Source organism: Pocillopora damicornis, chromosome 3, assembly GCF_964200805.1.
Source record: "Pocillopora damicornis chromosome 3, jaPocDami1.2, whole genome shotgun sequence".
NCBI lineage: Eukaryota > Metazoa > Cnidaria > Anthozoa > Scleractinia > Pocilloporidae > Pocillopora > Pocillopora damicornis.
The window spans coordinates 21,474,766-21,484,407 of record NC_142672.1 but is presented as its reverse complement, the minus strand read 5'-3'; the positions used below and the strand labels follow the sequence as shown (position 1 = coordinate 21,484,407).

Sequence of the window (9,642 nt, the reverse complement as noted above, 5' to 3'; positions counted from 1 at the left end):
ATCGTTCAACGACGGGGCTTTTTCTTGTGCACGTACAGATGCGTCGTACACGACTCTGAATTTTTTCGTCTCAGCATCTTCTTTCACAACGACGCGACGTTGTCATAAAACTCTCTTCCTGTAACCTCAGCAGGTGCTCGTTCTACCACACCTTCTTCTAGCTGTTCTCTGGTCACTGAGTAAAACTCGTCCAGCATATCGGTTCTTCTCAACCTCCTTACAAGGGTATTCAATCTGTGCAAGCTTTCTTCTCGGTTGTTTGGTTGTTTGGTGATGAAGGAAAATTTCCTTCCAAGGAGGTCCAGGCTAGTCTCGTACCATTCCTCCGACGATCGAGCCAATTGTCCTTTAAATTCTTCATAGTTTTACGGGCATTTCAAGCCTCTATACTTTCTCTTTAAAATTCCTAAAAAATTAAGAAATTAAGTCAAGCATATCCCCAGTATCAGTAAGAATCAAAAACAGACATAAACACAATTTGATGTGTAAAATCAAAATGTACAAAATTTAAACCAAAGGCAACTTTCATCGTGTTTTCACCCATATTCTTTCTTCACCCTCCGCATTTCTTCTGTTCCCCTAACCTTTTTAAATTCTTATTTTCCCCTATTGTCATGGATTCTTGCGCAGAAATTTCCTTCCTCAAAATGCATCTTTCAGAAAAACAATATTCAAAGAATGTTATTCAGTAGGAGTTGAAAAAAGTCAAATTTAGTTATAAAATTTGTTTTTATTTAGGACGCCACGAGCAATCATTCCCAATCTTTAAGACTCCTCGCGACCTATTTCCAAAGGAACTGTCTTTGTTCATCATATCTTGGCAATTTGTTGTTTTGCAGCACATCAAGCGGTGAGATGTTAGTCTTTTTCATTCCTAGAACCTATTTTTGTTCACCTTAAGGCAACCAATTGTATTGGTGCTCGTAAGGCAGGGACATGTTGGTCCAAATATCTTGACTCGACCGTCGAGCCTCTAAAGTACTTAGTTGGATGAGGCACTGTGAGGGGCAAAGAGTCTTGTCGAGTTTCAAAACTGTTAACCGATTCGTAATTCAGCGAAAAAAAAGGGAAAGAAATACATAATTAATTGATAAACAGATGAATAAAAGATAATGACAAAAATGATTCAAATAATAGAATAATAGGGGTAACTTGTATCTCTCTAATGAAAGGCTATGTAGATTTTTTCAGTACTATATTCGATACAGATCAACAAGATGTGTTATGGGTATTTTCCATTTTATAGTTAAAGTTGCTTACAGACTGCGTATTGAAAACAGGCAATAGTAATACGTCGATACGGAAAATTCAAAATTCTGATTAAAAGACGTGAATGAAAAAAAGATTTATTATTTCACTTAGTAAGAATACATTGAGGAAAAAAAATATATATTTCCAAACAAAAGGAAAATTCCTTGTCTGGGTATGTATCATCGATCACATGTCCGCTTCAACGTGTCGAACACCGTACTTCATTCTAACAGACGCTTTGTAAAATCCTTCTGCGTTGAAAAATGAGAAATTTCACCATGTGAGGAGTATGGAACTTCTTACTTCATTCTGACAGACGCTTTGTAAAATCTTTCTGCGTTGAGAAATGAGAAATTTCACCATGCTGAGGAGTATGGAACCTTACTTTATTCTGACTGACGCTTTGTAAAATCCTTCTGCGTTGAAAAATGAGGAATTTCACCATGTGAGGAGTGTGGAACACCTTACTTCATTCTGACAGACGCTTTGTAAAATCCTTCTTCGTTGAAAAATGAGAAATTTCACCATGTGAGGAGTATGGAACTCCTTACTTCATTCTGACAGACGTTTTGTAAAATCTTTCTGCGTTGAAAAATGAAAAATATCACCATGTGAGGAGTATGGAACTCCTTACTTCATTCTGACAGACGCTTTGTAAAATCCTTCTGCGTTGAAAAATTAGAAATTTCACCATGCTGAGGAGTATGGAACACCTTACTTCATTCTGACAGACGCTTTGTAAAATCCTTCTGCGTTGAAAAATGAAAAATTTCACCATGTGAGGAGTGTGGAACACCTTACTTCATTCTGACAGACGCTTTGTAAAATCCTTCTGCGTTGAAAAATTAGAAATTTCACCATGTGAGGAGTGTGGAACTCCTTACTTCATTTTAACAGACGCTTTGTAAAATCCTTCTGCGTTGAAAAATGAGAAATTTCACCATGTGAGGAGTGTGGAACTCCTTACTTCATTCTGACAGACGTTTTGTAAAATCTTTCTGCGTTGAAAAATGAAAAATTTCACCATGTGAGGAGTATGGAACTCCTTACTTCATTCTGACAGACGCTTTGTAAAATCTTTCTGCGTTGAGAAATGAGAAATTTCACCATGTGAGGAGTGTGGAACTCCTTACTTCATTCTGACAGAAGCTTTGTAAAATCCTTCTGCGTTGAAAAATGAAAAATTTCACCATGCTGAGGAGTATGGAACACCTTACTTCATTCTGACAGACGCTTTGTAAAATCTTCCTGCGTTGAAAAATGAAAAATTTCACCATGTGAGGAGTGTGGAACTCCTTACTTCATTCTGACAGAAGCTTTGTAAAATCCTTCTGCGTTGAAAAATGAAAAATTTCACCATGTGAGGAGTATGGAACTCCTTACTTCATTCTAACAGACGCTTTGTAAAATCCTTCTGCGTTGAGAAACGAAAACTTTCACCATGTGAGGAGAACACAAACTTTAGCCGATCCTTATTTCCACGGAAGAAACTCAAAATATTCTTTATTATACTCTCCTATTGAGGCTATTCAGAATTAAATTACAATGTAAAAAATGATATCAATAGAAGAAAAAAATTATAGTAATGTCATGGTGCATATGATAATTATATTTAAAAACTGTATCAGTACTCCTTAAAAATATTCTTAAAAACTAGTTTAAAACTTGGAAAAGAGTCAATATATCTAACGCTCTCGGGCAGATTGTTCCACTCTGTAACTGCTCTATACAAGGAACTTCGGGGACCTGTAGATGAACAGTACTACGGAATCTGCAACAGATTCTTATTTCTTGTGTTGCGGCCGTGGATGTCTGATGGTATGATAAACCTGTCGCTCAAGTACGATGGAGCTAGACCTTTGAGGCACCAAAAAGCCATAGCAGCATCTCTTAATCTGACGCACTGGGAGCCAGTCCAACTGTTCCAAAGCTGGCGTCATATGATCGTATTTCTTAATGTTAGTTACCAGGCGTGCGGCAAAGTTTTGCACGTTATGTAATTTTGTGATGTTCTTCTTTGACGTGTTACACCATACAGATGGTCAATAATTCAGCCTACAAAAAGCTAAAGCATTTACAATTTTTATCAGAGACCGCTCATAAAGGATTTGTTTCACTCGATTTATCTTACAAAGGCTGGCAGTGTATTTTGACACAACTTCGGTGACATGCTCATTATAATTTGGAGTAGAGTACAATATTTTCCCGAGATCTCTGGCCGGAGGTACTGGCATAACCTCTTTCCCATGGAGAGTTAAATGGAAGTCTTCTGGTATTTTTATTTAGCAACTGACGTGTTCCTTGAAGTTTTGTCTTATCCTTCTAACCAGGATGGTCTGCTGTTATTTTCAGTAGGAGGGTCTCGGAAAACGAAAATCGAATGCTGCGCTTTGTGGTGTATCTTCTGAAAAACCAGTGGCCTTTTAGGTCTCTGAAAATCCAGCCCCAGCTATCGACAGTTGTCGATGAACTTATTCCTTTTTGTGCTTTCTGTGACGTTCTTTCCAAAAAACATCGTAACAAATTGGGGAGATTGACCAAAAGCGTTTTCCTCCCAAACCTTTCCAACAAGATGGTCTGTTGGAGCAATCTCAATAAATAGTAGTAGATATTTTATTCTGATTAAAATCGCAGCCAAAAGCTGAATTAGATTAATCGTTACAATAGTAAAATCTAATAAAAGTATGAGAAAAGTATAAGAAAAATGTACACAGATTAACTACAATTACTATATATGAATGTATTCATGAGTCTCTTCGTCTTAGCCAGAGGAACATTGAATTTCCTCTTTCGTCTCAAATTGAGTTCACAGTTGTTCTGGGGACGCAGGAGCTTATACAGTTTATGGTCTGAGTTACAGGTGATGGAATCAAGAAGCTTAGTTGTGATAGACTGCCTGCGTTGGGAGAGCGTCTCCAAGTTAGCTTGATTTAATGCGTCGAAGAAAATAATTCGCATGGCACGTTTCTGTAGCTTTTCTAACTCAACAGATAAATATGCAGGAAGCGCCTTGTAAAACACCGGGCATGCGTATTCCATTACTGGGCGGATACAAGTCCTGTAAAAGATTAGCAGATCTTTGGTGGGAATATTCGCTCTCTTCAGTTGTTTAAGAAAATATAATCGACTTGCAACTTTTTTACTTATTTCAGCAACATGACAGTTCCACCATGTGTGATGGTATTATCTCGTAGTGGTGATAATAAAAATGATAAATAAAAATAGCCACATACAGAAAGCAACTTTAAATTTAAGTAAATAATAATAACATTAATAATGATAATAATAATAGTATTAAAATAATTTATTCAGTACATTCGGTCTCTCAGGAATAAAAAAGTAGAGTTCTTTTGGCCCCAGTGTTCGTTTACGGATATCTGGATAATTTGACTTCACAAACCTCACCCACACAAGCCTTAATGCAACAACACTGATGTTCCTCATGCGCCTCGCGTCCAATATCAATGGCACGCTGTTTTATCCCTCCAATATCAATGGCACGCTGTTTTATCCCTCCAATATCAATGGCACGCTGTTTTATCCCTCCAATATCAATGGCACGCTGTTTTATCCCTCCACGCCGGACGCACCAATTGGGGCGACAATTTCAGCGAAATCGAATGCTTCAATATTAGAGTTAAACCGTCTTTCCACGAAACTTCTCACTGCCAACCACAACAAAAACCATTCCACCGCACACAATAGCAACCGGCGGCAGAATTATTGCCATGAGTGGAACCGTAACGGCTCCTGCAGCAGCTCCCCTCAACAACAGGGTGCAGAACATATTTGTGCATACTGCAAACTTCCGGAGTTTACCTAACTCTCCTTCGTTCCGCAGATTTCGTAGACCCTATCTTAGCTAAGGGCCCTGGCTGTTACCTTTTCAAGAAAGACTTGAAACGCCCATACAGGCAAATCCCCGTAGACCTAAAGGACTACATCTTTCTTGGTTATCGCTGGCAGGATTTATTACACTGTAAAATGAAAAGAGCCAAATTGACCCCAAAAGCCAAATTGGCCCCAATTTCTCGAGGGCCAGTTTGGCCCATCAAGGTTCGTTTTAGACTATTTGAGCCAAAACGGGCGAGACAGGTACCATTTCGACCCCTCCAAAATCTGAATTGGCCCCTATGAATTCTACTTTGGAACTTTTTCTCAATTTGGCCCTTCCAAGAGCCAAGTAGGATTGACCAATTTGGCCCCAACGAGGTGCAATTTTTGAAAAAAAAAGAAAATATAAAAATAATTTTCTTTTTTCGACCATATTTCGTTCCCTATACTATTCCTTATAAAGTGTTCAAATTTTCAACGGTTCCTCTCGTAACTGAACACCGAGTCACACAACGAATTTATCGTTGGCTTTTTCTCGAGACGTGAGCGTGAGCTGCCTGTGATGGCATTAGTCGAACCTAGACCACGTGCGTTGGAAACAATAATGAATTATAGCAGCGAATTCGTCACTGAAGAGGCTGTTTCTTGGCTACAGTCGCATGGAATGAGACTTAAGAAAGGAAAGGTAGGCAAAAGAAATTTCTTAACAACGTATTTTACTGCAACTTTACATTCACAAACTTGACTGCTCCATTGATCTTTGTTCGTATCTTATCTTGCAGAAAAAGACGGTTGCGATGGCCAAGATCTCCTTGCCATCGCCCAAGATGCAGACGTACCAAGGCACTACATCCCTATTATAAAAGAGCGTCTAAAGCTCAAGAAATTGATTGCAATGAACGTTGAACCTAGAGATGACACGAGTTCTTCGTCGGTACGATAATTAATTTTCCCACCAGAGAATTTGACGCATGAATGGTTCGCCTCTTCTCCCGAGTCTTGTTGAGTCTCAGCGGTTTCGCAACTAAAGTCACGTGATCAAATTTTGGCGCCGAGAGATAGAGACGGTTACAGTTCGAATACTGCATTTGCACAAGATGGATTTAACTTATTTCAAGATTCTCTGATTTTAGGATCTCTCACTCTGAATTCTTAATCTTTTTCTTGAAAAGATGAACTGATATTTTTATGTCTATGTCTTTGTTTGTATCCACTTAAGCTGATTTTCTGGCTCTCACTCTTTCGGCGTGCAGATTAAGTCCTTCGAGTAATGCACCTATCATCGGCCATCCCCTGGGGGGGGGGGAACCCCGGGCAAGGGTGGGGACTTTGTTAAGGACCCTGTCAAAGTTCTTATTTTCCCCCTCCTAGGTGGGGACACAGAGGAATCAAAGTTCCCCTCCCTGAGGGGAATCACCTTGAGCAGCTAGAAACCTGACAAGAAAACAGTACTTTATACCCTTAACGAAATGTCATGTTTTAATAGTGCTTACATGTTCGTAACAATGCAAATTTCAAATTTTCAAATTTCTGCCATTGTCATATCTGAAGAAGGCAATAGCGGAAATAACACGATGGAAATGGATTTACATTACAATACCTGCGCCATCCGCCGAGGTCGCCATCACAAACACGAGGAGAAAGGTGGACCACGTTCTTCTGCACAGCGGTCTTCATGTTTACTCATTTAAGACAACTTGAAATTGACCTGTTTCGTTTGCAAAGTCCCCTGTATTCCCCGCGGTGCAAGGCTTTTGGAAAACAAACCTCCCTCATTTCCCCCGCCTCGGTAAGTTAATCGTTCAAATCCCCGTATAAGTCCCCGTTCAACGTTGAATTTGCCCAGGGTCCCCCCCAGGGGATGGCCGATGATAGCATAAGACGGTTCAAACGTCGATTGATGATTCAGATAACATCAGCGATTATGAAAATTTAGAGGTGACATTGGCACCGAAAGAAAAGGGTAAATCGCCCAAGGATCTCTGTTTTACGGACGAGGCGACAGAACTGAGCACTGTCTAAGTAAGTTCTTGTATATTAAACTTAGCAGGATGGTGAAGAGTACATTATCGATTACTTTCTTTCGATTATATCCTAAAGGAAAACACACAAGGTGCCAGTTGGTCAGTTAAAGATGACAAATCTCGGGGATTGCACCTACAAAAATGGCGAGATTTGCTTTATTTTTATTGAAATATATTAGATATGTATTTACTTGCACCATGCATAAAACAAAGTAAACCCAATTTTTAAATCTGGTAAATTAAAAAATTAGTGAATTGATAGGATGTTATCAGACAGTTTAATTTTTTTGAAAACAAATATTTACCTACAGGTTCCTCCTGAATGGCTTTCAAAATTCCAACTACCATCGAGGGTAAGAAACTTTTCTTTGTTTTGTTTTTTAAGTCTACAAGCAATCCTTATTTATTCATGAATACTGAACTAAAACTGAAGTGCATAGAGGTATGATTTCTTTTCTTGATAAGTACATATACAGTTTAGTGAAAATACATCATTAACGATCACCATTATTGTGTTTTTACTTCTTATGCACAGTTTGCTTACAAATATTTTGCAACTTTGTAGTTGCAAAAATTTACTGTTCTCCAACAAAAAATTGATTTGCTCATTTGTTTGTTTTTTTGTACAGTTCTCTGCCTCAGTAGAGTTGGATACCCCAAAGGGATATCTCATCAGCAGCCTAAAGTACTCTGAGCAACAGTGGATTGCAAAAAAAAAATTATTGCAGAGTATCCTTGTATGGTTAGCAGGATACTAGACTAAGTTGACTTGGAAACTGAATGGATAGGTATGGTCTAAATATCTATTGCTTCACCTCTTCTGCTTGCAGTGAAAAGAGACAATTTTGTGGTGCTGAATCTCTTGCCTTAAACTAAAAAGTTGCAAAATAATCACTCTCACCTTTTAAGTTCATGACCTTTGTTCTTGTGTGTTTGTCATCGCATGCATTTAATGAAGTTGTGACCATTTTGGAGGTACAAGTCCAAAGAACTGCTACTTTGGTACTAAGATGAACAGCTAAAATTTCTGAGCCCATTTGCCAATGAAGTCCAGATACAAAGGTTCAAGTACTTTGGGGTTGTATTAATTTTGCCTTTTTGTTTAGTTTTTTTGATTTTGCAAATTTTTTAAAATATTCCTGTTGTCAAACCATTAGATAAATATTGGACATAGAATAGCTGATTTTTTTCAGATATTTTGGGTGTCATACATTAGTTTTTCAAGTCTTGAATGGGAGACAAATTACACACATTGAGCTAAACTTCCACTTCCATTTCTGGTGTTTTAGCTTATAGTTTTAGAAAAACAATATATATATATATATATATATATATATATATATATATATATATATATATATATATGTAAATGTGGGGTAGAGTCTACCTTGGCATAAAGTGCTCAATGCTGTGGTAGCAGAGCTAAGTATACATAAGTTAAAGAATTAAAGAGGACACATCAATTCTCTGTGACTCTGAATTTCGCACCTAAGCACTTGTCAAACAGAACTTTTCTGTCTGACAAGCGCTTAGGCACAAAACTCAGTCACAGAGAATTGATGCGTCCTTTAATTCTTTAACTTAAGTGTGTATATATATACATTCTTTTTTTTTCTGGCTACAGGCACTTTTTGCACTTTGGCTTGATTTTAATGTGGTTGTAAAACTCGTTTTTATTGCATAGAGTAGCTGATGTTGATTCAGCAATCAGAGATTATGTCCAGCCAAAATTTTAATTGTTGGAGATCTTCAATACATCAATCACCTGAATATAGTAACAGAGGGAAGTGTAATTTGTCACTTCTCACAAGAAAAGATTCTTGATGCTCTCATTGGGTTACTTGGCTCATTTATATTTTCTTACAATCGGTCAAAGGCAATTTTGACTTTTTTTAGAGCAAGCATTGCTTGAAATTGGGCACAGGCAGACTCTTGTCACTGTTTCCTCTATTTTCAATGACTTGGCAAATGCCTGCAGTAGTACTTGCTGATAGTTTATATTTTGATAATATCTAAAGTAGCAATATGAGTGCATGTATTCTCACATCCACTGGAAGAATACTCTTTGCTGCTCTAAGGCTCTTTGTTTTTCATATGCACAAATCAAACAAGATCTATATTCTTGTGCAGGAACTGGACCATTTGTTCCTCTGTCTTATTTTGATAATTTTCTGTACTTTAAATCAGTCTTAATTATAAGCTGCTTTACATTACTACATTTGCTAAGTCATTGAAAAGGGCAGCTTTACTCACAAGTGTCTCTTGGGTGTAATTTCTTGCAATGCTTGCACTGTTAAGAAGTATACTGATTTAGGGAAGAGATCTATTTTAGAAAATGGTTGAATTAATGTTAAATATGTATGTATGCTATATTCTTTCACAAGATGTTTCAAAGTTTGTCTGTTTTATACCACAATTAAGATTCTTAATAACTGTAAAATCAGGTAGCATAAAAGGTTTTTACATAAACAATATCTAGAACCTAATAAATGAGTGTTGGAAAGATAAAGTATGTGGTGTATTTTCATTATTT

The 9,642-nt window shown here is 37.6% G+C and overlaps 1 long non-coding RNA gene across 1 annotated transcript; it reads left to right on the top strand.

The window, feature by feature from the left end:
- The first annotated feature begins 4,801 nt into the window (after window positions 1-4,801).
- Window positions 4,802-9,621, top strand: LOC149048815 (uncharacterized). Its single transcript, XR_016185295.1, has 3 exons — window positions 4,802-5,770; window positions 5,868-7,462; window positions 7,739-9,621. It is a non-coding gene; the product is annotated as an uncharacterized LOC149048815 (long non-coding RNA).
- The last annotated feature ends 21 nt before the right edge of the window (window positions 9,622-9,642 follow it).